Source organism: Apodemus sylvaticus, chromosome 17, assembly GCF_947179515.1.
Source record: "Apodemus sylvaticus chromosome 17, mApoSyl1.1, whole genome shotgun sequence".
NCBI lineage: Eukaryota > Metazoa > Chordata > Mammalia > Rodentia > Muridae > Apodemus > Apodemus sylvaticus.
Window position 1 is genome coordinate 36,711,389 of NC_067488.1, and position 27,697 is coordinate 36,739,085.

The following is a 27,697-nucleotide window of genomic DNA, read 5'->3' on the forward strand; positions in this document are numbered from 1 at the left end:
CATCACAGGAAGTGCCGTGTGCTAGAACGTCTCCTCCTGTCTAGCCTTGTGCTTTATGTTCCTTAGCTTAACACACCAAGGCCATTCTCTCATGTTGCTTTGATTCCAGAACTATATATCATCCCGAGACTGCAATTCTGCAGCCACTGATCCATGCCGCTGCAATTAAACTTCAAGGCTGTGCGCTCCCTGATGAGATGCCCCACATCCTGACTGTATTGTTGTAAAGCTAACAAAGAGAAATGGTGTGCATCTCCAAAAGGACAGCAATCATGTTCCAAGTCTCCTGTCTTAGACAAAGCCCCTTTACAGGACTCCAGACAGAGACAGTTCCTTTACTCTATGCATTGAAGTATGTTGCTTCTACCATGAGAGAAGATTCAGGGAATTTGGAGGTTCTTCTGTACTGAGACAGTCTCATGTTGTGTCCTATCCCAGGCCCCAGGATTTCATTCTTCTCTGATTGGGTCCCTAAGTTTGACATAAGAGAATTCTAGAGACTGTAAGCTCAGTTTCAGTGGCTCCTGGGTTATCCTTATGACTGATCCCTGGCTTGAGTTTCTATACAGCCTTCCTGCTGCGTGGTCTTCCTATGGGTCCCCTGACAATTGAATCAGGCGCTATCTTTGCCTCTATTCCCTGCCATTAGATCCCCTTCCCTTAGCTGGACTGTCTGGTTGGTACTCAGTGGGAGTGAATATGTTTGGTCCTGCTGCACCTGCATGTCCCAGGGTGAGGTGCGATTCTGAAGGGGTTTCCCCTTCTCTGGGGAGATGTAGAGGGGTTGATGGGAGGGAGAAACTTGGTGGGTTGGGTAGGGAGAAAAGAAGGGAGATAGGGCTGTGGATGGCATGTAGAGCTGATGAATGGATAAATTAATAGAGAAAAAATAAAAGACCTTTTGGCTACACCCTGGGTCATGAGTTGATCCTAAGACTACCATGGCTTGACTGTTTTACTTTACCTTGTTTTTGTTTGGGTTTTTGTTGTTTAGTTTAGTTTTGTTCTGTTTGTTTTAAGACAGTCCATCTTTACAGAACCAAAGCTTTCAACATACTTAGTATCACTGGCTGGCCTAAAACCCCCAAAATTCTTATTAATCCCAATTTCTGAACATCTTCCACCATGCCTAACTCATTTTAATTTTTAAAGCTTCTAAGTCAGTCAGTTTCTCTATCCTCACAGTTTGCCATTGCCCTGGGGCATTCAGCGTCAGCACCATTATGTAACCACAATGTAATGGTTCGCCTTCATTTGAACTCACTCATCCCTGCTGAAGCATTTAGTAATTTTGGTTTTGTGCCCGCTGTGCACCATCCACACTCCACCTGATAGCATAGAAAGTGACCCCTGAGGATTTGCTTTCTAGGAGAGTTACCAGTGCTCACAAAAAGCAGAACCTGAAGCTTGGACTCAGCAGAAGGCTGATTATTCAGGGGCTGTTACTACAGGACAAGTGGGGGTGAGACCAGGATGACTGAGATAGGGAAGGATGAGAAATCAATAAAATGGGGCATTACTTGGCTCAGTACTGCCTTGACTTCCTCAATTTCCTTGGAATTCTGGGCATAGGCTGACTTAGAATTCTCCAACCTCACACAGGCAAGCACAGAAGAGCCTTTATCCACCAGCTTCCACGTCCTTTTGATGGCAGGTGAATAAGGCATCTCAGCATCCTCTGCCCTTGAAGACTGCACATGAATTCTGTGCCATGGATTACTGAACTTCAGGACACAAAGCAAAAATGTAGAGTGCAGACCCATTAAAGGAAGGCACTGCCCACAAAATGTAAATAAAACCAAGTCCAGACACCTTTCATTCACAGAAGCTACAGCTGGAATCAGCATATGCTGGGGGGTAGGAGCTCCCTTCTCTTTCATTCCAACACCTCTGTTCTAATCCCTAGAGCCTATGAATATTACTTATATAGAAAGCTGGCATTCTATCTGTGACTAGTAATCTTGAGGCAAGATATAATCCTGGATTACTTGTGTGGTATCTAAACATATCCCAAGTGGCCTGCTAATAGAATGATTGTGTGAGGTTTTCCTACAGAAGATAAGTGTCACAATAACAGAGGTGGGCTTCAAGGTTGGAAGAAAAAAGCCACAAGCCAAGAAATAGATGCATACAGAAAAGGGGTAGAAGTGGACTCTTCCCCCAGAGCTCACAGAGGCAACCATTCCTTGATACTTGGCTTAGACATAATGCCATCTGTTTCAGATATCCCAAAACCTGTAAGAAAATAAATGTATTGATCTCAACTGATAAGTCAATATTAGCATTGCAGTAACAACAGTTAATACCATACAGGATTTGCGAGTGACCCTATCACATTGGTCATTGGGACAGCTAATATGTTCCTTTTCAGTCTCAGGTAGGCTCAGCAGCCCTTGTCCCTGGCCCTCACACACTCCTGCCTCAGTTGTGTGTCTTAGGTTTCCTGTTTTAAAGCACTCTGATACCCTGCCAGTGAATGCATTCATCTCAGCCTTCAGAATTAGCCTATTTATCATCTTGTTATAAGACTTTCAGGGTTTCCCCTCTATAGCCATCTCTTTAATATTTCCTCAAAGCCCCATCTGTTTCTGTCACGACATTAACAACATTTTCTTATTTTACTCATTACCTTGAGTGTGTACTCTCTATCTCTGCCTCCAGAGCTGAGTCTTTGCCTTGGTTCCTTTCCCTTGCTGAGATAGAATACCTACAAAAAGAGAGAAATTATTTTAGCTCACAATTTCCTGTTACAGTCCATTACTGTAGGGGGAGTCATAGCAAGAGCTTGACTGGTCACACGTTGCTTCCACTCTCAAGAACAGAGAGAAATTATGACATGCAGACTCACTTGCTTCCTTGCACAGTTCTCCACTCGTGTACAGTTGAGGACGTGTACACTCCAGCCTAGGAAATGGTGCCACCCACCGTGGACTGGGTCTTCTCAGATCAATTAACTCAATTAAGGGAATCTACCACAGACATGCCCAAACGCCAATCCAATATAGATAATCTCTCCCCAGCACTCTTTTCTCAGTCTTCACCATTTAATATCCTCCACTGAAGAGAGCATCTAACACAGTCAAAACCCAAAATGATTCACTCTCCTCAACTGCTTCTCTATTTGAAAGAGCTGATCTCAGTGAACCTTTCTGGTTCACGTTTGGATTTCCAAGTGATCAGAACTTAAAACTACAGTGCTAGGCACACAATAACTTCACAATAAATGCATATTGAATTAAGTGACTGAATAAAACTTGGCAAAATGGTTAAATTTTACCTCTTCTAATAGTAGATAAGCACCACTCCAAACCAACAAATAAAAATTAAAGTAAATTAACTTGTAGAAAAAATAAGCCCACTCTGCAAATTTGATAGCCATTGACTTTACTGTGTCCTTCAAGATAAACTGATTGATATATTTTAATTTCCTAGCAATTTCCTATGGTAGTTTTGACCAAGTAAATGAATGGTTCTTTGTCTTGCAGTCGTTACCATCCATATAGCTAAAATTTGGTTTCTTGTCGTATTTGTCAGTAAGAATAAACCTATGATGAAATTGTCACTGTCAGCTTAACTGGATTTATAATCACCTAGGAGACATACTTCAGGTCATTTCTGTAGAGTGTTTTCAAAGAGGTTAAACTGAAGAAGGAAGACTAAACCTGAATTTGGGTAACACCAACCAATTATGGGTTGGTGTCTCAGACTACATAAAAAGGGGGGGGGTGGGAAGAAGCCAATAGTTCTATCTACATCTATCTATCTATCTATCTATCTATCTATCTATCTATCTACCATCTATCTATCTATCTATCTATCTATCTATCTATCTGTCTGTCTATCCATCTATCTATCTGTCTTTCTGTATGTCTGTCTGTCTTTGTTGATGATTGCAAAGGAAATATGATCAGCCTTTTCACTCCTGCCTCTATGCCTTCCCAACCACAATGAACAGCATTACTTTCACCTCATGAGGCAAAATAAACTTTCTTCCTAGAATTTTATTTGTCAGGTATTTTCTCACAACAATACAGAGACTTTCCTTTCCCTCCATGATTATGCCTTGGATAATGAACAATGAATCCCTTAGCTCCTGCAGCCTCAGGAAATATTGGAGTAATACTCTTCTTTCTTGAGCATGGCAAGTGAGGAAAGACACTTCAGAATCTAATGGCCATGACCAGGCTAGGTAAATTCACATGCTCTATAGATTCTACAAGGTATATGATCCTTTCTAATTTAGAAGAACAAAATAAAAAGCCCTACTTGGACTTCAAAACTGTGTCTCATTCTCCAAGCTAGATGGAAATATACTCTGAAACTTGCAGTGTTCTAAGCCTTTAATATTTGACTACCAAGAATTATTAGTTCATGGTGTTTATTCGTGGTATGTATGAACTTGGAAAACAAAGGTTAGGTGAACAGCACCCAGCAACTGCCCCATGGTGTTGCAGAAAGAAACAGCCCATTCTTCCACTACCTGCTTTGCCCCAGGTGACAGACACTGTTTGTAGTGTATTTATGTCTCTCTCTCAGCCTGGATATTGTGGCATTGTTCATTGAAATGTCTCCAAATGATGTTCGTGGTTCCTCATCTATTAGTATGGATTATTTGAAAACTTCATCAGCAACTAGTTTAAGTGACTCACTCCACCCCAGACACTGAGCTAGATTAGAGAGATAAGCAAAGTATATCTCTTTTTTTTAGGAAGTCCTTATTCAAAAGATACGCAGATATGCAAATGGTCTATGACAAAAAGTACTGTAATGATTTCCATGCTCCAAGTAGTACTTCAAGAGGGAGAAAACTCTTGATCTGCATGTCAAAACTAAAGGGAATTTCAACAGAGACAATCAGAGAGAAAGAGAAGGGCATGTCAAATGTATGCAACTGGGCATGTTGGGAATGATTCAATGAAGCAGGGTATGTAAAATTAAGTATGATGGAGAGAGATGCCAGAAGTATTGGGCCTGGAGAAAATGGACCATTCATTGAAGGAAGCCATATCACACACAACCATTCATCTGAGGTATGAGGAGGTATGCTCAGATGGTAAACAAATTTAGGCCTAAAAACGATTGTGCATCCATTGAATACCTGCATGACACACATCCATGTATAATCCCTATGCTCACATTTAGGGGAGGAGTGTCACTGACTCAAAATATCATTTAAAAGACTGGGCCTTAGAAGAACAGATACTCATTCCAACACCAAACCAGAAGGCAGCCGTAAGGACCAAATCTACAAAGCATATGCTGTGGGAAATCTGAAATTAAATTTGCTTGCACTAAAGTTTTACAGCTCAATGAAGAATAGTGATTGATGTTCTCTCTCCCCATTTCTTTACTGATGATTGAATGCCTGATAGGAAGCCACCTGCCATCTACACTGACTAGACTGACTGCTCTAATTTGCACCAAGGTTTGGATACTTTTCCTATTTTTATTTCATTCAGTGAAAGAATCGTGTATGAATTTCCCCATTTTGGTGATGAAGAAGTAGAGGCTGGAGAAGTTACCACTCAACCCAACTTATCTTAACCAGTAAATTGCAGAGTTGAAATCCAGACTCAATCTTCTCCAGTGAGTTGTCTCCAGAGCTCTGAGCTGAACTGGATCTGAATATAACTTATATCTGCACAGCTATCCCTTTAATGTCTTCCCAGGTTATTCTCTGAATCTTTTCAAGATACTAGCAACAGCAGCAGCATATATACATACATGAAAATGTATTGCTGGGCTGGGAGATGGCGCCACAGTTATGAATACTTGCTGTGCAATCATGAGTTCATGGTCCAGCACCCACGGAACAAGACTGTATCCTACATAATAACCCTGTAACTCCAGTTTGGAAGGATCTGATGCTCTCTTCTGGCCTCCACACACTCATCAGCATGCACACTCCAGCATACACTCAGACAGACACACTCAACCAATAAAACCTTTTAGGAAGTGCAGTGCTGATAAGTATACAAACCAGAATGTAAAAGGTTCTCTGAGTTGAGCATCCTTACACAAAATACTTGAGAATTTGAGGTTTCAGACATTTTCAAATTTTTGGAAAATTATCATATGCCTAATGGTGTATGTTGGAAATAGGATCCAAGTGTAAATACAAATTTCTTTGGTATCACTTGTACCTCGTACACATCACACAAGGTAAATTTGCTTAATATTAGCTACAGTATTTTCTTTTTTACTGTTAGCATCACTATCTTAATTTAAAATCATAATAAGCTGAAGGTTTATTACCAAGACAAACAATGACTCTCATCCTGAAGATTCGAGTTTTTTGCTACACAAGACTTCAAATTAAACATCTGAGAAAATTAACCTTTACTCCCAAGGAGAGATGTTTAACGTTGAATGACACCTACCAGGTAGGGAACATTTCCAGAGAAATAGGTACTTCAAGTGTGATTTAGAGCATGGGGACATTCAAGGGTGAGGTGATCAGCACAAGAGACAATTGTTCTGGGTAACATGACCTATAGGCTCTTCTCAGCATTGATGAGGAAAAGAAAGGAAGGTCTAGGAAGTCTGCAGGAGATGATTACAGTTTGCAGTCAAAGTATGCAGAGAGAGAGAGAGAGAGAGAGAGAGAGAGAGAGAGAGAAAGAGAGAGAGCATGGCATCTGGCGAAGAAGAAATATGTACATTGATATTTTTCTACCTTGACACAAGGCATCTGGTGGAGACTTCCCAAGCATCTGTCTAAGGCTGTGTTTACTGGTGTGGGGTTGAGAGGTGAGGGTGTGTGTGTGTGTGTGTGTGTGTTTGAGAGAGAATGAGGAACATGTGCGCACGCACACACACACACACAAACACACACACAGAGAGAGAGAGAGAGAAATCATATGGAATGGAATAAACATTTCAAAGGAACAAGAGAGGAGGAACAACTGTGGCAAGAGGGAGTAAATGCTCCAATATTTCAAATCACAAAGGTATGTTCAAAGCTCAGTTCTTGCATTACTATTGTATTTCCTAGACATGTTCTTGAGCTTCCCGAATGCAGGCTCCTTCTGTGTAAAATGGGCATCGTAACCATAGTGCTACTAGCAAGGTGGGAGGAGCTAATGCATTCTAGCTGATACTTATTAATAAATTATGCCATTATTGTGACTACTGCTATTCTTTCCACTCTGTTGAAGGATAATGAAACAAAAAACAGATGGACTGAATTCCCCTTCTTAATGCAAACATCTCCAGTAAAAGCAGCTGAGATTACAAACTATCCACAGAGTAACAGTGGGTCTCCTACAAAGAACAACTTGTGAGTTATGTAGACGCACACCCTTCACAAAGCATGAGGTCCTTGCTGTGGGACATGTGGTCCACAACACCTGGGGGCTCATTGAAAATGCGCAGTCATGGCTCCCAACTCAGAAGCTTCAAAGTCAGAGTCTGCATTTTAACAAGATCCTCTCATGATTCCTAAGTGCAATACACCATGAGGAACACTGAACTAGAACACAGGGGCTGTGTCCACCAGCACTCCTGCCCAGCCCTCTAATATCTGCAGAGGAGGGTCTGTTTTGCTAGCAGCTGGTCCATCAAGTCACAGATGACCAATTCATGCCCCAGAAAATAAACAGCTGAGCTGACCAGCAATACCCAATGCATTCATCCCTAAATGAGAAACAGATGGTGTTTGTGAAGGGCTGTCCAAGTGATTTTCAATGAGAACTGTCCCTTGCACCATGAAGTTTATGACCAGTTAGGGGCAACCGAGGAATAGACTACGAAGTCACATTGTTGGATGAGTAATAGGAGGGGTAATGTATTCTTCCTGGGAACATCAGAGTCACTTCCTTAGAGAAGACAAAGATGACTAATGGTGACAGAACAGGAGCTCCACCTGAGGAGAAAGCGAATGTGAAGGCACTGTGGGGAAGGAATCCATGAGGTCTAGCCAGAGAGGTGTGTGAGATCTGTTCCAGTGCAAGACAGGCACAAGGACAGCTAAATCTGGAAAGAGGTTGGAACTGGAATGCAGGTGGTGGCAGTGTGGCAGCCTCATCTTCAAGGCAGAGCGAATTGGCACATAAAGGCACGCCATTGTAAGCAAGACAATGTGTGGAACGTGCATGTGTGTGTGCTATTCATTTTATTCAGCTATAGCCTAAGCAATAGGATATAACCTCCTTGTGGCCCAGGCAAGGCAATTCCACGTCATCCAAACTTGATTTGTAGTATTTGGTGTCAGAGACCAGCTCACTTTAAGGGCTTTCTCTCTCTGCTTTGCAATTTCCAGGCTCACTTTAATTCTTTTTGTAAAATATGGAATGGATACCTTATACCCTTAAACTTAGACAGCAGAGAGGGCTGTCTCCATATCAGCATGTACTCATTTTCTTGTGGTTGAGCATTGTCCCTGCATAGCGGCTTTCCATGGTGGCCCTACTTCATCAAGTAGAGCCTTGATCCTTTATCCACATTGTATGACCAAGAAACTAGTTCTCTCCAAAAATGTAGAAGCAGAAGAAATCTATTCATGCCTACACTATGGCTTCGAAGAACAGGCCATGTTTGTATATCTTTCCCTGCCCTCAGGCTTGATGCTGAGAGTGGCAAGACCTTAGGAGAAAGCAGTCTGGGTCCCAAGTCTCTATATCAAGGAAGGCAACCCCCAGAAAATATGGGGGAGCAACTATGCTTCAGTACCACATAGACAGAAAATAAACTCCTGATATGCCAGAGCCATTGCAAGCTTTCAAGTCAATATGTTATAGCTGTTAGCATCACCCTGATATGAATACTAAAGGAGAGAATTTTCAGATAAGGGAAAAAAAGGGTAAGGTGACACTTGGATTACAGTGTCTTCCTGCATAGGGAACAGCCAGTATCTTCTGTGTTAATTACATTTCTGGCTGCTGTAACCAAAAACCTGACAATAAGCATCTCAAGAGGAGGTTTATTTAAGTCACAGTTCTAGGAAGAGATTACCATAGTGACAGTGACAATGGGGAAGTTATGGTGGTTGGGGCATGACATGGCTGGTCATGTGGTATATTGGCTAATTTTATGTCAACTTGATACAAGCTAGAATCATCAGAGAGGAGGGAGCCTCAATTGAGAAAATACCCCCATAAAACTGGGCCGTAGGCAAGTCTGTACAGCATTTTCTTGAGTGATTTAAGGGTAGGGCCTAGCCCACTGTGGGTGGAGCCACTCCTGGGCCTGTGGTCCTGAGGACTATAAGAAAGCAGGCTTGGGCAAATCATGAGAAGCAAGCCAGTAAGCAGCACCTCTCCATGGCCTCTGCATCAGCTTCTGCCTCCAGGTTCCCGCCTTGTTTCAGTTCCTGTCCTGACTTCCTTTAAGAATGAACTGTGACATGGAGCAGAATCCAAATAAACCCTTTCTTCTCCAAGTTGTTTTGGTCATGCTGCTTCATAACCGCAATAGTAGCCCTAATTAAGATGCTCTCCAGAGTCAGCATGCAAAGATGGCAACTGGTGCTTAGCAACTTTTCTCCTTTTGATGCAGTCTAGGATGCCAGCCCATGGGCTGGTCCTCTCCACCTCAATTAACCTATTCTAGTAACTCTCACAAACATGCTTAGAGGCAGGATGCTATGGTGATTCGAAATCCTATCAAGTTGTTAAGATTAACCACCACACGACAGAGCCACTGTTCAACTCAAATATAAGGAACAGCACAGATTTATTTTCTGTTTCCAAGACCAGCTTCCAGCCACTATCCGACAGAGCAGGAGGAGCGTTCAGCAGAGGACGGATGGCACCCTCTCCTAGTTTATCCATCCAAGGGAGCAAAAGCTGCTGAATGGTTCCTGCTGAGTTTCTATGTATTTATTTTTAAATGCATAGCTTGTTTTGTTCCCAGGCAAGATTTAAGACAGCTTACAAGATGGCTTAATTTAGAAATGAAAATGAAAGGAAAAAGTCAAAACAGGGCGGGACCATGAAACCGAGTCAAGAATACAGCTAAATATGCAATCACCAGTGGCTTACACACTTGCCACAAATTTGGATCTGAGATGTCTGGAAACTGAAGCAAAATGTGATGTGCTATGTGCTATAATATTTATAATTAACTTCTCAATATCCTTATTCATCATAGTCCAGAAGCTCCACAGAGGACAAAGCCTGTGCCTCTCACAGTACCTACTCCTGTGCCCACGTGCTCTAGCCCAATTCCCAGGCCAAAGCAAGACCACAAAGGCCTGTGCATGAGATGCTGATGCAGCCTGAGATTCAACCATACTTTTTTCTTTTTTCTTAGATATTTTCTTTATTTACATTTCAAATGCTATCCCCTTTCCATGTTTCCCCTCCAACAACCTACTATCCTATCCCCTGCCCCCTGCTCACTAACCCATCCACTCCCGTTTTCCTGACCTGGCATTCCCTTACACTGGGGCAATGAGCCTTTACAGGTCCAAGGGCCTCTCCTCTCATTGATGTCTGACCAGGCCATCCTCTGCTACACATGTGGCTGGAGCCATGGGTCCCTCCATGTGTACTCTTTGGTTGGTGGTTTAGTCCCTGGGAGCTCTGGGGGTACTGGCTGGTTCATATTGTTGTTCCTCTTATGGGGTGCAAACCTCTTCAGCTCCTTTCTCTCCTCCATTGGGAACCCTGTGCTCAGTTCAACGGTTGGCCGAGAGCATCTCCTTCTGGATTTGTCAAGCACTGGCAGAGCCTCTTAGGAGATAACTATATCAGGCTCCTGTCAACCATTCTTAACACTGAGACCTAGACACATTCAGTCCCCAGATCCTTGATATATGATTAAACATGATGGACTAGCAAGCTATCTCATCACGTGCCTATGGTAGGTCCAATGTCCTATACGTAGGACATCACTTCCTGAAATCCATGTGTCCATGGCAACTGAGCTAGCACAACCCAGAAAGAATAATTTCTTCATGGATGTGCTATCTTATGTTCACAATCTCCGTTCTTAGCCAAAAGGATGTAACCTTGAGAACTGGTATCTACTGGATGGAAGGAATGGGATACACAGCTCATTAGCTACCTTCCCCTCAACACTAAGTTTCTTGAAACATCTTAGACCCTAAAAATGGGGTTGCTTTGGCTTTGATCTTGGACTTACACAGACCATTATAAAGAAGCCATTTTCTCACAATAGAATCTGCATTTCACAAGGGGATAATTACCAATCCTGTTAGTGAGGGGCTCCCCAGTGAAACTTTAATTGGTTGGACAAAGCACAAAATAACCAACTTTTATTACCAAATGAGAACTTTCCTTTGTGTTTGCTGAAGTTTATGCCTGGCCTGTTTCCATTTTGTTTGTTTGTTTGTGTTTTGTTTTGTTTTGTTTTGTTGCTGTGGTCTTTGATACTATGACTGGCATTACTTTAGAAGGAATGGAAGTCGTGCTGTTTAAGTGGCAGAGCATAAAGGGCCAATAGAGACATCAGAGATCAGCGCTATCTATGACTGGGATAAACTAAAGATCAAGAGAGGAGATTCACAAATCCTTCCTGGATACAGAGGCAGCACATGGCCCTCAACTGGGTTGGCAAGTGAATAAACTGGGTTTGTGGTCAAACTGGCTCTACTTGTACTACCCAGTCAATGTGACAGCACTCCCTAGAGTTTTGCTGTTTATCTGTCCAGCAGGACACTGAGAGGGCTCACCCATATGAAACAGCATTTGCAAAGAGTTTCAGGTGAGCTCTGCACTGTGCAAGGACTTTTAAAGCATTACTTCACTTTCTCGTACTATTCTTAATAGGCTCTGCTGTGCCCATTTACAAAAAGGGAAACTGAAACTTACAAAGATGAAAACAGGTTTTTAAGTAAATAATGAAATTTCCTTCCTATAAATGATAGGAGAAAATACTGTCCAGATGTTGTATAGAACAACTTTTAAGATTTTCCCTATCAGCTAAAGATGCATCCCTAAATTTTCCTTGCTAAGACTGATACCTTGTTCAAGAGGACATTTATGTTAGAATGCCAAGGCAGTAAGGATGCTCTCCAGGGCACAGAGGCACCGGCACAGCAGGTCTGGCCTTACAGCTGCTCACTACACGTGGGGATCAATGCCACCTCTAACAGAGGTCATGGCAGTGCTAGGGCATGTATCAAGTTTGGCCAGTTAAGTTCTCCCTCCTGAGGCAAACATGTGCCTTCTGTTCTCCATAGCGAGAGCTGTTGGGGGCACATTCAAAGGCAGAGCACAGCTGGGACACTCTGAAGGCAGCAAATCTGAGCACAGGGCAGCATGAGTCGCGATGGATCTTTCTGAGCTCGAACTGTCACTAGAGAGTGATCCCTGCCTGGTGGCAGTGGGGCTCCGACATCCATGAGACACCTGTCTGCGATATACAGAGGAAATGGAAGTAAGACACAGCAGATGACATGTTCACAGCAAGGTGTTCAAGCATCCCAAAGCCTTTCTGCTCTCAGAGCAATCTGTCAGGAAGAGAGGACGCTCAGCGTGCCTTAGCTTCCATTTCGGCTGTCTTACTCTGGATCAGCTTGCTCCTAAATTATATGCTCATCCTTTTGGTTTTTCAGACAGCATTTTAAACTAATAGCCCAGGCTATACTAAAACCTACCGCATAGTCCAGACTGGCCTTGAAATGATAGCAATCCTTCTGCCTCAACCTCTGGGCTGTTGAAATTCCAGGAGTGATCCACCATGCCAGATTCCATCCATTTTTGTTTTCAGTTTTTGTTTTTATGTTGTTTGGGATTTTTTTGTATTCTAAGTATATATTTAATTTTTCTCCCTCTGTTCTTCCATTTTTTTTAGCTTCTATCCTTCCCTTCCCCATCCTTCCCCCTCTTCTCTTGCTTTTCCTGCCTTCCCCTCTTCCTCCCTCTTCTTTCTCTTCCCATATACACTTTTATCTCCTCCCTCCTCCTCCCTCTCACCTTTCCTCTCCCCATCCCCCTTTCTTATTCTTTTCCCTCTCCCAATGGTCACCTCATTCTCTTATCTCTTCCTATATGTACAGACAGATCTAAGTATGAAGGAATATCTCTTCATTTCTGGGCTCTGCACACATAAACCCAGAGACACAGTCCAACCAATTCCATGTCTCCAACCCCAGTTTCTCCAGTGGTCATCCTCTGGACACTTGGTACACAGACTTTTTTCCAGGTCTTAACACATACCTAGCCTCACTCTAAGATGCTATTCTTCATGATGCCTGTGCCAGAACAGAACTTCCAATAGGTGGCAGGTCCACCTGTGGCTTGGAGCTGGGGCTTGTCTCCATTTTGGAGTCTACACTCAATTCATTGGCCCCAAAGCTCATATTTTTGGCTGAGGCCAGACAGAAAATTATACAGAAAGAAAAGACAGGACTTCCTTTACCTAAATCTGTTCAGTCAACATAAGATATGATTTTAAAATGTCACAGAGCCTATTTTAAAGTTTCTTCTGCATTATATTTATTTACTTGCAATTTTGAATTTTTACCCAGACAGCTTCTAGGGTGAAATAACAAATAGTTCCCATATTTCACATTATGCCTTCTATGGTTTGTTTTTGCTTTTTTGTTGCCTTTGTAAGGATACATCAAGATGATTTTAACCCTTTCTGGGTCTTCATCTTGAATTTTGAAGCATTTTCCCATACAAGAGTCTAATTAGCAATGGAAATCGTTGAAACAGATCTTGAAGTTTGAAAACAAGGGTATTTGGGATTTAAGAAAATAACTAAATATAGTCCCCTACTCATTTGTAGGCTTCTTACTTAGCAAATTCAGGGATGTACTACACAAATGCTTTTCTTTCTTCTTTTTTTTTGTTTTTGTTTTTGTTTTGTTTTTTTGTTTTTTTGCATTAATAAAATGTTTTATTATGTAAAAGTTCAAAGCTCACAAGCCTAGTTCAGGGGCCTCCTGTCTAAGCCGCAAGCCGATGCTGGAGTTGTCCACTCAGGACCAGTGAGTTCTTATCTACGGTGTAGACAGATGCTGTGATTATCCAGTCAGGATCAGTGGGTTCTTATCTACCCCATAGCCAGATGCTATGGTTGCCCAGTAAGGGCCATTTTTTTATTAATTTTTTCTTTATTGATATATTTTTTATTTACATTTCAAATGATTTCCCCTTTTCTGGGTCCCCAATCCCCACAAGTCCCATAAGCCATCTTCCCTCCCCCTGTTCCTCCATCTACCCCTTCCCACTTCCCTGTTCTGGCATTCCCCTAGACCTTTGCACTGAGTCTTTCTAGAACCAGGGGCCACTCCTCCATTCTTTTTGGACCTCATTTAATATGTGGATTATGTCTTGGGTATTCAAAGTTTCTAGGCTAATATCCACTTATTAGTGAGTGCATACTATGATTGATCTTTTGAAACTGTGTTACCTCACTTAGTATGATGTTCTCCAGCTCCATCCATTTGTCTAAGAATTTCAGGAATTCATTGTTTCTAATGGCTGAATAGTACTCCATTGTGTAAATATACCACATTTTTTGTATCCATTCCTCTGTTGAGGGACACTTTCCAGCTTCTGGCTACTACAAATAGGGCTGCTATGAACATAGTGGAGCATGTGTCCTTATTGCATGCTGAAGAATCCTCTGGGTATATGCCCAGGAGTGGTATAGCAGGGTCCTCAGGAAGTGTCATGCCCAGTTTTCTGAGGAACAGCCAGACTGATTTCCAAAGTGGTTGCACCATCTTGCAGTCCCACCAGCAGTGGAGGAATGTTCCTCTTTCTCCACATCCTCGCCAACACCTGCTGTCTCCTGAGTTTTTGACCTTAGCCATTCTGACTGGTGTGAGGTGAAATCTCAGGTTTGTTTTGATTTGCATTTCCCTAATGACTAATGATGTTGAACATTTCTTAAGGTGTTTCTCAGCCCTCCAAAGTTCATGTAAAAATTCTTTGTTTAGCTCTGTACCCCACTTTTTAATGGGGTTATTTGGTTCTCTGGATTCTACCTTCTGGAGTTCTTTGTATATATTAGATATTAGCCCTCTGTCGAATTTAGGGTTGGTGAAGATCCTTTCCCAATTTGTTGGTTGCCGTTTTGTCCTTTTAACAGTGTCCTTTGCCTTACAGAAGCTTTGTAGTTTTATGAAGTCCAGCTCTTCATAGACCTGGAAAGAGCAATTCTCAAATTCATATGGTATAACTAAAAATCCAGGATAGCTAAAACTATTCTCAACAGTAAAATAGCTTCAGGGGGATTCAGTATCCCAGACCTCAAACTTTACTACAGAGCAATAGTGATAAAAAAAACTGCGTGGTATTGGTACAATGTCAGGCAAGCGGATCAATGGAATAGGATTGAAGGCCCAGAAATGAACCAACACACCTATGGTCACTTGATCTTCGACAAAAGAGCTGAAAGCATCCAGTGGAAAAAAGATAGTCTTTTCAACAAATGGTGCTGGTTCAATTGGAGGTCAGCATGCAGAAGAATGCGAATCAATCCATTCTTTTTTTTTTTTTTTCCATTCTTATCTCCTTGTACTAAGCTCAACTCCAAATGGATCAAGGACCTCCACATAAAACCTGACACACTGAAACTAATAGAAAAGAAAGTGGGGAAGACCCTTGAGGACATGGGCACAGGGGAAAAGTTCCTGAATAGAATACCAATAGCTTAAGCTCTAAGATCAAGAATTCACAAATGTTTTCCTTTCTACTGAGAGGGAAGTATGGTGAACAGAGGGTAGTTTAATAATGATGCTGGAATAAAAGGCATAGAAGTGAGTGTAGATAGTTACACTAGGGAGACAAGGTGGGGCCTGCCTAAGAGATAGAGACAAGAGGATTAAGAGTTAAGAGCAGCCTCAAGGACAAAATAGTCTGAGGCCAGCCTAAGCTGCAGGAAACTCTTAGATAACAGAGGGCTGCAGAGATAGCTCAGTAGTGAAGAGCACTTGCTGCTCTTCTAGAGAGAACATTTTTTTTTCTCCAGAAGTAGGAAGCATTCACAGAATTTTCAGGCCAAAGGCATATCAAAATACAGAAAATGATATATGAAAGCTAAGCAAATAAATCAATACTATATGAAAGTCCCGTAAGTCAAGAACAAGGTAGATATGTTCCAGGAATTCAGCTTTTGAAAACCAATTAATGTGATTCCCTATAACAATAAAAAAAGACAAAAGTGAATTACTGGCATCCCAGTGCATATAGGAAAAAATACTCATAACCTTTCATATCAACATGAGTCATCAACATGACATGAGTCAGGTGGGAATATACTTCCTTAATCTTAAGAATGTGGCATTTTAAAGTCCAGAAATAACTAATGGAAAAACATTGAAAGTGATTTCTCTCAGCTTGACAATGCGGTAAGGAGTCCCATCTTAATTAATTCCAGTCAACACTGTCAAGCTCCAAGCCAATCTAATACAACAAGGAAAAATAAAAATTAAAGCAATAAATATAAAATATAGCCATTGTTTTATTATAATGTTGAATACTCAGAAAGTCTAAAATATAGAATAATAATCTATTAGAATTCACAGAACTGGGACAAGTGATGGACATAAGGACTCCAATGCATTTCTATATATTTTATGTTAAAATAGAAATGAAATAAAATACTCTTTCCTAAGGCATTAACATCAAGTATTTAGAAATACATTTTTATATGTGAAAACCTCCATAGAGTCTTTACAAACCATGACAAAGGATATCTAAATTTAAATAAATAACAGAACAAATCATATTTATAAATTAGAACACTCTCCATTGTTAAGATGCAAATCATTCTCAATTTCATCTTTTGGTTCACTGAAATATTACCCAGATACCTATTTAATCATCATCTGCAGACATAGCCAAGTAAGGTCTTCCAAAAGCAATTTCTGTAACAAGCAACCAAAACACTGTGTGTGGATAGGTGTGGGGGGATCCCTCAAATATTTAAAGATCATTCAAATTAAAGTCATAGAAAAAGAAAGACTAAGGAGCATTTTTCCAAGAACAATGACTGTGCCTCAGAACAAGAGTTTTGTACCATAGTCTTGGACCCCATCCTCTGTGCAGCTCTGCAGTCATGTTTAAAATCAACCATGTAGAACCATACCAAGGCTACAGTCTCTCCACCATAGCAGATGGCAGGGCTACCCTTCCTGAAGGTTCCATTCTCAGGTGCTCCTTGTTATTTGACTTGCTTGGAAGGTCCCTGAATATCCTGACTCACAAGATTTTTCTTTACTTGAGCTAACACAAATCCATTCAGAACAGACCCTTAACTCAATGAAATTACTGAAAGCAACCTCGGGAGCCCATGAGTAGTGGACTGGGATGATGCAATTTGAATAAGAAGGAAAAAGGAGAATGGAGAAAAGGGAAAGAAGGCTGAGAAGTCTGAGGATTCCATGAACACACTAACAGAAGCATAATTGATATTCCAGAAAGAAGAGAGGCAAAAGAGCATTGAAGCAATGACCACGCATGCCTAAAATCTGATGAAAAACCATTTATCATCACATCTGAGAAGTTCAACTAATTCTAAACCAGGTAAGTTCAAAGTCAGCCACATCCAGACACATTGCAGCAAAGATGACAGGAGACCAAGTCTTGAAAATAAATACAGAAGTCAGCTCATTAACACAACACCCAGAATCATGGACACAATTTTGAAAAAGAACAAAGTTAGACAACTCTCATCCCTGTCAGAACTTACTGTAAAGCTAGTTATGCCAATGGTGTGAGACTGGGGGTGGGTGGGAGAGACTGACAAGTCTGGAAATAAATCTTCATATTTATAGTCCACTGGTTTTGAAAAAGATACCACTGACAGTCACTGAGGAAAGGTAATCCAGGATAATGAGATATCTTGTGGATAAAAATGAGCTTAGACCTTTTCACACTTGTATACAAATATGACTCAAAGTGATTCAGAAGCTTGAAAACAAACAACTGGTAAAAGCAACATAGGATAGTTCTGCAAAGATAGCTCAGTTGTTAAAGTACTTGTCACTGAAGTGTGAGTACCTGAATTCCAATTCCCAGCACCCAGGTAAAGACCCAGGTGTGACAGTGCATGCCTATTATCCCTGAACTGTGTGGTGGGGGCACATATATGTATATGCATACATATATGTGTGTGTACATGTGTATGCATGTATATGTATGTGTGTATGTGTATGTGTATATATGTGACTTTGAGACAAGTTCTCACTGTGTCACCTTGACTGTCCTGAAACTCACTATACAGAAAAGACTGGCCTAGAACTCATGGAGATCTACCTGCTTCTGTCTCCCAAGTGCTGGGACTAAAAAAAAAATATTCCACTACCACTGACAAATATTTTCATTTCAAATGACTATCATAAGCAACTAAATATATAAAACAATCAACTGGTAGAAAATATTTGTAGAATTCATACTCAAGAAAAGACTCATCCCCATAATTTACAATAAGGACATACATCCAATAACACAAAACATTCAAAGAATGGGAAAATTGTGCATAGAAATGTCATCAGTTATGAATGGCTAATGTATACATTGCAGGTGCTAACATAGGGATATAAACAAAGCCACAGTAAAACACATTTGCCCAGAGAGTAAGTATAATAAATGAAAAGGATTAAAAATGATTCCTGAAGATGTAGAAACATGGGTAATGGCACATCCCCAGTGATCAGGACATTGCGCAATCACTTTGAAAGACATTCCAGTAGTTTCTAGAATGTTAGACACAGACCTTAGAGGAGCCACTGGTCCACTCTTAGTTCTCTACTCAACAGCAAGGAAAAGGCTGAATGACATGCAAATATTCACCGCAGTCTTGTTCAAATAGAAAGAATTACAAGTAAGCTACATATCTTAACTATGGAATAGATCACCAAAGTGCAATGTATCCACTAGAGTGAACAGGACTTAGCAATAAGGAATTGAGATGACTTGTTGAGTAAAAGCATTGCCACCAGACCTGACAAATCCCCAGAACATGCATGATGGAAGGACAAAAGCTGTCTCCTTCCTGCAACTGCTCTTCCAACCTCCGTACACATCGAGGCATGCATGCGTATACACACATAAGAAATAAATTAATAAGAAAATAACTTTTAAATGCAATAATGATACATGCCACAGCACCAGATGAGGTTCATTTTCTTGACATTAAATGAAATAAGCCAGATACAAAAAGCCTCATATTACGTAATTCTGTACAAGAAACTCAAGAATAAGCAAAATACAGAACCAAAAATAAAGAGCTGGTTGCTTGGAGCTGTGGTTGGAAACAGGGATTAATATAGACACATGTGATCTTGTTGTCTATGAATAAAAAAATGTCTTGAAATTGATTTACACTGATGGCTGCACTTGGCAAGGTTACTAAATATAATTGAATTGTATATTTAAGCTGAGTGAATTTAATGTTATATAAATAAAATTCAATAAGGCTATTAAGGAGCAATAAGCCAAAAACAGCAGTGTTATGGACTGAATGTTCACATATCCCCAACATGGCTGCGATTGTTTCTGGCCTCGGGGAGGTAATTCGATAATGAGCATGGAAGTTTGGTGAATGAAAACTTCCCTGCCTCCCCTCATCCCTTCTACCATGTAATGATTGCTGTCTTCCATGCAGAAGAGACCCTTCCCCACCAGTCCCATGCCACCACCATGTCAAACTTCTGACCAATAACTTCAGTCTCCAGGACTGTGAAAAATGAGCCAACCAGTCTATGGCCATCAAAATAGCTAAGCTGACTAAAAGCTAAAGTGTGGATAGGAAGGAGACAGCTCAGCGGGTAAGAGTGCTTGCCGTGCAGACATGGGAACGTGAGTTCAAATCCCCAGCACCTATTTAACAGGCCAATGTAGCTGAATCCATAGCTCCAGCATTGAGGGGTATGGGAAGCAGAGACAGGATTGTTCAGCTTGCTGGCCCCCAGCCCAGCTCCAGATTCATCACCTTCAAGGAGTGATAGAGTGGACACTCAGCATCCTCTCCTGGCCTCCACATGTGCACAGGGTACACACACACACACACACGTGGGTATGCATCATATATATCTCACACAAGTAAGACTAAAATATATTTTATATTTATAATATAAAATGTAGCAAATATCAGCTTGCGTTAAAAACAGAAAGCGGTCTATACTGCAATCTTTTGCTTTCTCCGAGTTTGAAATATCTTACATTTTCCAATTTTAACAATAAATCAATGAAGCTGTTTATTACCCAAAACACAGAGTTGTCTATGGGGTTGTATCTTGCCACGACTGGAAAGTACTTCTGAGATAGCTATATCATTGTTATTGTTGCTTTATGAGTTATCGAAAATCTATGCTTGGTAATTGCTTTAGTGGGTTTTTCCCCTCTTCAGCAACACTTGACTTAGAACTAGGCTCAGAGGAGATCACTGTCAGCTTAAATCAGTGCCTTCTATTCTCCCAGATCCAATGAGAGACTTTCCACAGACCCCTTAGCCACTCAACAGTTTCTTCCTGAGAACGCTGAATCTTCTAATTAGAAAATATTGCTGTCACAGTGAATAGATACGGTGATGTGAGATGAAGAAGAGGAACCAGGAGATAAGCAGGCTCATATGCTTAGCGGCTCTTCTCCACGCAGGCCCCCTCCCAGGCCCTGATAGCCAAAGCTTATCCCACAGGTACAAATTATTCTCTCCTCAAACCTTGGGTCAAATTCAACATTTTCATGAATTAGTAATAATATCCTTTTACACGCATTGATTCCCTAAATGTGTAATGGGATAGCAGAAAATGTGATTATCATGTTATTGCAATTTTTTTTTTCAAATAAAGAAATGTAGGCGCAGGCTACAAGCCGGGCTAAGGCTCATCAATATTCTCGGTACGCAGGTAGCAGAACCAGAAAGAAAAATTCTGCTCTGTTGTGTGTTAAGATCAGATTACAGAAGAATGTGTAGACCAGGATATTATTCATTTTGACATTAGACATGTACAGATAATGCAGAAATACATATTCAAAACTACATTCCAGATCTTCACCACTGGGGCCTGGCCTTCTCTATAGTCTTCATTGTTTCTGTAACTTGGAACTGTCCCTCCAGCCATTCAAGACAGAGTTTCAGCCCTCCCTGGGATTTCCTGTTTTCCCTCTCATCCCCACTACATGAGAATACATGACATCATCCGGAAATCCACCATATCCCAATAGACTCCTCCACTTTCAATAGCCACTGCCTCAAGTATTCACAGCGGATCTTCTAACAAACCCCATGTCTGCCTAAAACCTGACAGCGGTAGAGTCACTACTTAATTAAACCCTCTGGGTTCACTGTCTCCTCTAAGTCCTATGTTAGAAAGTCCCACCTTTGGGAGTTCCCCTTCCCCTTCACTCTAGTGTTCCCTCTAGCCCTTCCCTAGACCTTCTTACTACTTATCAAACACACACACACACACACACATACACCTGCAACTGCTTTACCTTACCTTCTTACTGCAGGTAAAGTTCCTCCATCTCTGCCTTCACACAGTTAAATACGAACTTTTCATCAAGCCTTACCTGAACACCCATCTTCTGTCCACAGTTGTTGCAAAGCAGACTCCAATCCCTGCCATGTACTTCCTCTTACTGAACGGGGACCTTGAAGCTCCGCTCATAGAGGAGCTGCTTTGCAAGGGCTTCCCCTTTAGCTCTGTTCCACACACCCCTATGTATACTGGGAAAAGAGTAAGCAATACGTTAATGATAGAAACATGGCGTGTAAGAATAAGCTCACTGTGGCTTGCAGCAGCTGATCCCAGACTCAAAGGTGGGCCTCTTCACTTCCCTTTCTAGAACACCACAATGTCTTTCAGGTGATTATTATCCCATTGAAATCAAGAGCATTCATATGCCCTTGACTCTTGTTTTCTAAAGCAATATTTTTAGGCTTGGTCTCTTGATCTCCCCAGAAGCACAGCAAGTCAGTCAGGCTATAAGCGGTATGAATCAAGAATCAAAGGCACTAATAATCCCATGTGGGATTACCGGAAGAGCTTTCTATCACTGCCTCGTCAGAGAGCCACTTCAGTTACTTCCCCACTGTGTTTTATGAATGCTTTGGTACTTGGGGTTCAGCTCTTCCAGGATCCCACCCTCTTGTCAAGAGTATCTTTTGCCTCTTAGTCATAACTGAGTCTGCACTACTAACCCCTGGCCTACTCAGGGAAGCCATCCTGTTGTATCAGAAAGTCACATACTGATCACTTGTTACCAACATTCGCTGAGTATTGTAGTTGGAAGATTATGTAATATTATGGGAACACAGAATATGGTGCCAAGCTTGCTATTTATTTTGTATATACATTAGTGGTGTGTGTGTGTGTGTGTGTGTGTGTGTGTGTGCCTGTCTGTCTGTCTATCCACCTGTTCACCTGTCTGTCTGTCTGTACATGAGGAAGTGTGCAATCCTGTATATATATGGGGACCAAAGGAGCATGTGAGATATCCTGCTCCATCACTCTCTGAGGTCTTCTCTTCTGCTACTCTGTGGATTTTTATCCGATAGACAATAAATTCATAAGTCATTTTAATCAGAGGGGACTTAAGGGATGAAAAATGAGAAGGACAAGCGTAGATCTTCAAGTAGTGGGAAAACAAAGCAGGATGAAGGGGTAAGAAAGAAAACATGACAAATGCCACATATGCTTTGGTCTGAATGTATATCCCCAAAGTCCATATATTGAAATTTTAATTCTCAAGGTCATGTCCAGGAAATAGAGCCTTTGTTAGGCAAATAAGTCATGTGGGCAGAATCATCATGAACAGAGCTAGTTCCCTTATTAAAGAGATTCCAGAGGTCCCCATTGCTGTTTATGCTCTGTAAGGGCACAACAAGAACATGCCATCTATGTAACCAGGCTCTCCCAGACACCAAATTGACATTCTCTTAGGCTAATGGTCCATAAAGTTAGGAAAATTAATTTTTTGTTGTTCTTATGCCACCAGCCTATGAGGTTTTGTTATTGCAGCCCAAATACGCTAATAGCAAGGTAGAGAAATCGAGATGAATTTATTTTCTTAGGTAGGTGACAACATACAACAAATCCATGCGATGCCAAGCCAGTTCATTACAAATCTTTGCATTTACCAAGAAACTCAGCAAAGCAAAATCAGGCAATTGTGGATCATTTAGAGAAAAACAAACTAAAGTCATTGGAAAATTGGTTGCTAACAGGATAGGGAGCAAGATCCTATGTAGAAGGACACAGGAGCCCAGAATTTTGTCCCTTTTCCCTCATTGCATTGGCCAGTTGGAACATAGGGACCGAGGAGCTGAGTTTATCCTCAGAGCACTTCAAGATGTTCATGATTCGAGGATCAAAATTGGAGGTCCCTGAAGAGTTTGTTCAGTCACCTGTTAGGACCACCTGAAACTGACCATCTTTTTCCAATCTTAACCCTCATATTTAGTAAGCTGTCTCTTATTTAAGCAAACTTTCTGCAAAGATGGGTGAGCCCAAGTCAGTGCCATTTACCATGAGCTACAAAGCTACAAAGCACTTGAAATGTGGCCAGTGCAACCTGAGAACTCAACACCTCATTTATTTAATTTTAATTATGTTCAATGCAATATTGAATAGACGTGTGAGCTCTTTTTGGATGGCAAGAGTGACTTCATCCATGATCTGGCCTCTTTCCCAGAGTGACACTCATCAGGGAGTGGTTAGTACCACTGTATGAAAACCCTAGCTCTTTCTCCAATTCAGAACCACATGAACTAAGTCAATTCAGCCTCAGCGCTGCTGAGGTTAAGGACACTTCAGAGCCCAGGTTTCCTTATAGTGACCCTTTCTCTGTTCCTCCCTAGACATTTATATAACTTCAAAGGAACCCTGAATACTAATCTCTACCTGGGTGTGAATCCCTGGAAGGCCACCTGTGGCACTAGATGTTTGAGTAGTGCAAAACTAAGTAAGAACACAACGTGGAGCTATAAGTCTAATAAGTTGGCAGAGCTCCCCCGTGCTGGTAGGACTGACCCCACTGTCCCTGCAAACTCTAACCTGAGTGCTGAAGCTACCACTGACTGCAGATTGGGATAGGCTAGTGGAAGAGAACACTCATCAGGGTATAGGACACACCAATCATGGAAAATAATCACTGACCATGGAACAGTTGCTTGAAAGACATTGGAGTTGAATGCCTAGATAAGCTTTGATGAGTGCAGTGGAAAAAAATAAATAGCAGCTCAGATTTCAGAGGTGAGTGTGAGACTTACAGACCTTCCTCAGTAGCACAGAGAGAGCCTTTTACTGAGAGGGCAGAGGGAGCTAAGAAGCAGGCCCAAAATGGGATTTTCAGAGTAGCTAAATTCCAACAAAATCCAGAGTCTCAACTGCAAACCAAGTGGCTCCTGGTGGATGTAGGTGACATCTACATAAAAGAGAGAGACTTTTAATCTTCAGAGAAAAACATCAAGGTCCTCCTTGTGAAGAGTTAGCACTAACTTCAGAATTAGACAATGCAGAGTCCTCTTTATACAACACAAACACACCCTTCGGGGTATGAACCCACCTCCCGCAATAGCTTGGGCTCAAAGGCAATCTAATCTGTCTGAGAATTATTAGTTCTGATAAGAGAGGTAAAGGTTCCATTGAACGTGCTCTGAAATAGAATACAGGTGGTACCTCATTATGGAGTACCTGGGAAAGGGCAGAGCGCAAACCTGGAGACACCCAATTGTCTTAATTATGAAGAGAAGGGCTCTTATGGGATACCAGAATTACTTCATCAAGACCTGGGAAGTGCTGAAGATCCCAATAAGAAAGCTCTGGGAATTTTGAAAAGAAAGGATGACTCATACCAAACAACACAGGCATGTGGGTGGGTGCCCAACAGGTGATGGGAAAAGGCTTACAGAAGTAGGTATGTCCACATGGGTATCCAGTAGGTCTCTCTTACCTTCAGCCTCCGTTCTTACAGCTTCAGTCAAACCAGTAACATATGTTTTAATAATTCAAGATAGAAATACACACATACATAGGTAGGTATGTAGATATATTATGTGTCTATTATAGTATATTAATATAATTGTTCTAGTTTATCATTTAAACTGTGCCATATTTAAGGTGTCACAGCATCCTTGCAGCCAGACAAAACTATACCAAGATGCCCTGGCCCGAGGATGTTGGCTTGAGATTTAGATATTATGAGAGTTTCTAGGAGAGAGAGAAGTATTCAAAAACAGAAACTTAGAAACTAAGGAATGAACTTGTCCTATACCAATCAGACCCAGTTCTTCACCTCTCTCACTCATGTTCTTTTTAGGTCTTTATATGCTTCTCAAAGATCTGCTCAGGTGCCATGTGCTCTGGTCCAACGGGAGAAATAGTAGACATTAGAGACTGCCCAGGGATTCAAAGGGACGTGGAATCTTACTGATCCCCTTAGAACTAATGCAGCCACCATGCCCTGGGGGAGGGAGTGCCCTTCAAGGATCATGCTCAGCTGGAATAAGGATTTCTGATTGCTGTTTTTACGATTGCTGAGTTGTCAAATACTAAATAGAGTTTGATTCTGCCGAAAAGGACTTTTTGTTTCTTTTTTTAATTGATGCACTAACCAAGAATGGAAGTAATTTTCTCACCAATTAATAAATATCATCTTAATGAGTTATAACTGAAAGTACTGCCTGGCTGCTGCAGAATATAAAGTGCCTACTTTGTGCCACCTTCTGTCCAGTGGAATTTACATGAAGTAAATGTTTGTTTTTTTTTAACAGCACCTTAATGAGAAAAAGTTTTTTTTTAATCACTATGTAATGGAAAGAACTGAGGCCTAAAGTTTCTGAATAGCTTCTCCAAGGCTAGACTCCAAAGAGGTGATGATACTCAATACTCAAAGCCAGGCAACTAGCTCAGGATGGCCACTGTTCATGGCTGGCTGTGCTGGGTTACCTCTTAGGAGAGAAAAAGGACCTAAGCAGAAAGACAGAGTCTGGTAGCAACCTGCTTAGGCACAAGAGTCTGCTTTAGTGCTCTGGATCTTAACAGCAGAACAGGGAAGTAGACACTGCTCTTTGGAGGCTGCACTGCACAGTCATGTTTGGACTGAAACAGAATGGCTCAGCATGAAAGTTGAGCTGTGGTCTGTAATGCACCACAGTAGCCATGGCCAGATGGGGCCTGAGGGCAGGAAGTCCACATGGCAAGACTCTTTGAGTGGCCACCATCATAGAGAGACACCCCCCCCCCCCCCCGACTCAAGAAGAACAGCTGAGAGAACCACAGCGATCCATGAGGAGAGGTTTCTGGGTTTAATTAAGAGTGAGCCCCTGTGCTTGTTTTCATTAACCAGGCCTTGGTAGGCAAAATAAGTGTTTTCCCCCATGCCCAGAGAGAGAGAGAAAGCAGGATCCAGTCACTGCAGCATGGAGGCAGAAAGGGCAAGTCCAGATGGTTCATGGCTCATGAGTTCCAGGCCTCCTTCCCAAAGCACAGCCTCCAGCTGGACCACTCTGACCTTCCTGCAGACAGATGCATGCTACCTCTGGTCTCAGCCCAGCAGCGTCAGCCCAGACTCCATTATTCTAGCCATCACCAACATGATTGCCACTTGCCTGCAACATGGGCTGGGAGTGACCTCCACTCAACTATTTCAACAACAGTTTAACTGTCTAATGGTGTTTCCCTGGACTCTCATCCTCTCAGACTCCCTCACAAGGACGCATGCCTCCTTCCCTTCCCCAGGTGACTGGCCATCACTTTCCAAATAGACAGACAAAAATGGGATTAGAGACCAGAAGATAGAACTTGCTCAAAGCCCATGATCAGTAGAAGATAGCTAGTTCCAGGCCATCCAGTTCCACAGCAGAGAATACCCACTGACCTTTGACCTCTCTGTCAGCTTGATTGAGCCCCTTTCCTTCTACAGAAATATCAGCTCAGGAGTTGTTTTTTTTTTTTTTTTTTTCTCTTCGTGACCTTGGTCGTCAAACTTGGGATTGTAGGTTCCAATTCATGTGCTTCCCACCTGCTCACCTCAACTCTTCCCAACCATACCAACCACACAAGCTCCTGTTTCCTTAATGTGGACATATAATATATCTCCATTCACAATTCGCTACTTGTTGCATCTTTGTCAGAGTTTTCTGCCACTACAACAAAGCCCAGCCCATCCTGCTTCTCCTTGCCCATCACCTCCCCAAGGTGTTCCCTGAATCTATACAGGTGCTCCCTGGATCTATACAGGTACTCCCCACTATAGCGACTATGGAAAGTTGACCCGTACCTGTTTGGTTGATTCTGCAGCTCCCCAGCCTTGCATTGTGTGTACTCCCCAGCATCTAGCATCTGTTTTCCTGATTGTACTGCACATGTACACACACACACACACACACACACACACACACACACGGGAACATAAATGGGAAATAAGATAAATGAAAAAGTTTAACCACTGTATTAATATTGGTCTTAGGTAACCTTGAAAATCCATTTTAGAATTCAATTAGAACATCTATTTAGACCAGAGAGGGAGGGACACTCTATTCGATTCACTTAAGAAAATGCTCTCTGAGAAACAGTCCACCTTCCTTGTCTCTGTTGTTGATCGGGGAGCGTAGGGTTGATTATGCTGCCTGCAGAGATCCCTCTCTAGGCTAGAGGCAATGAAGATGTCAAAGGTGCCCGTTTCACTGGGGAGAGAAGCCTGGCCGGAGCAGCCAGCAGAATTGGCCCTGAAATAAGCCCAGAGCAAATGGGCCTGGACAGGCCCTCACCTGCTGAACGGGTCCAGATGGGTTCTTTCAAAAGTTGAGTCCCAGCCCATGAGCC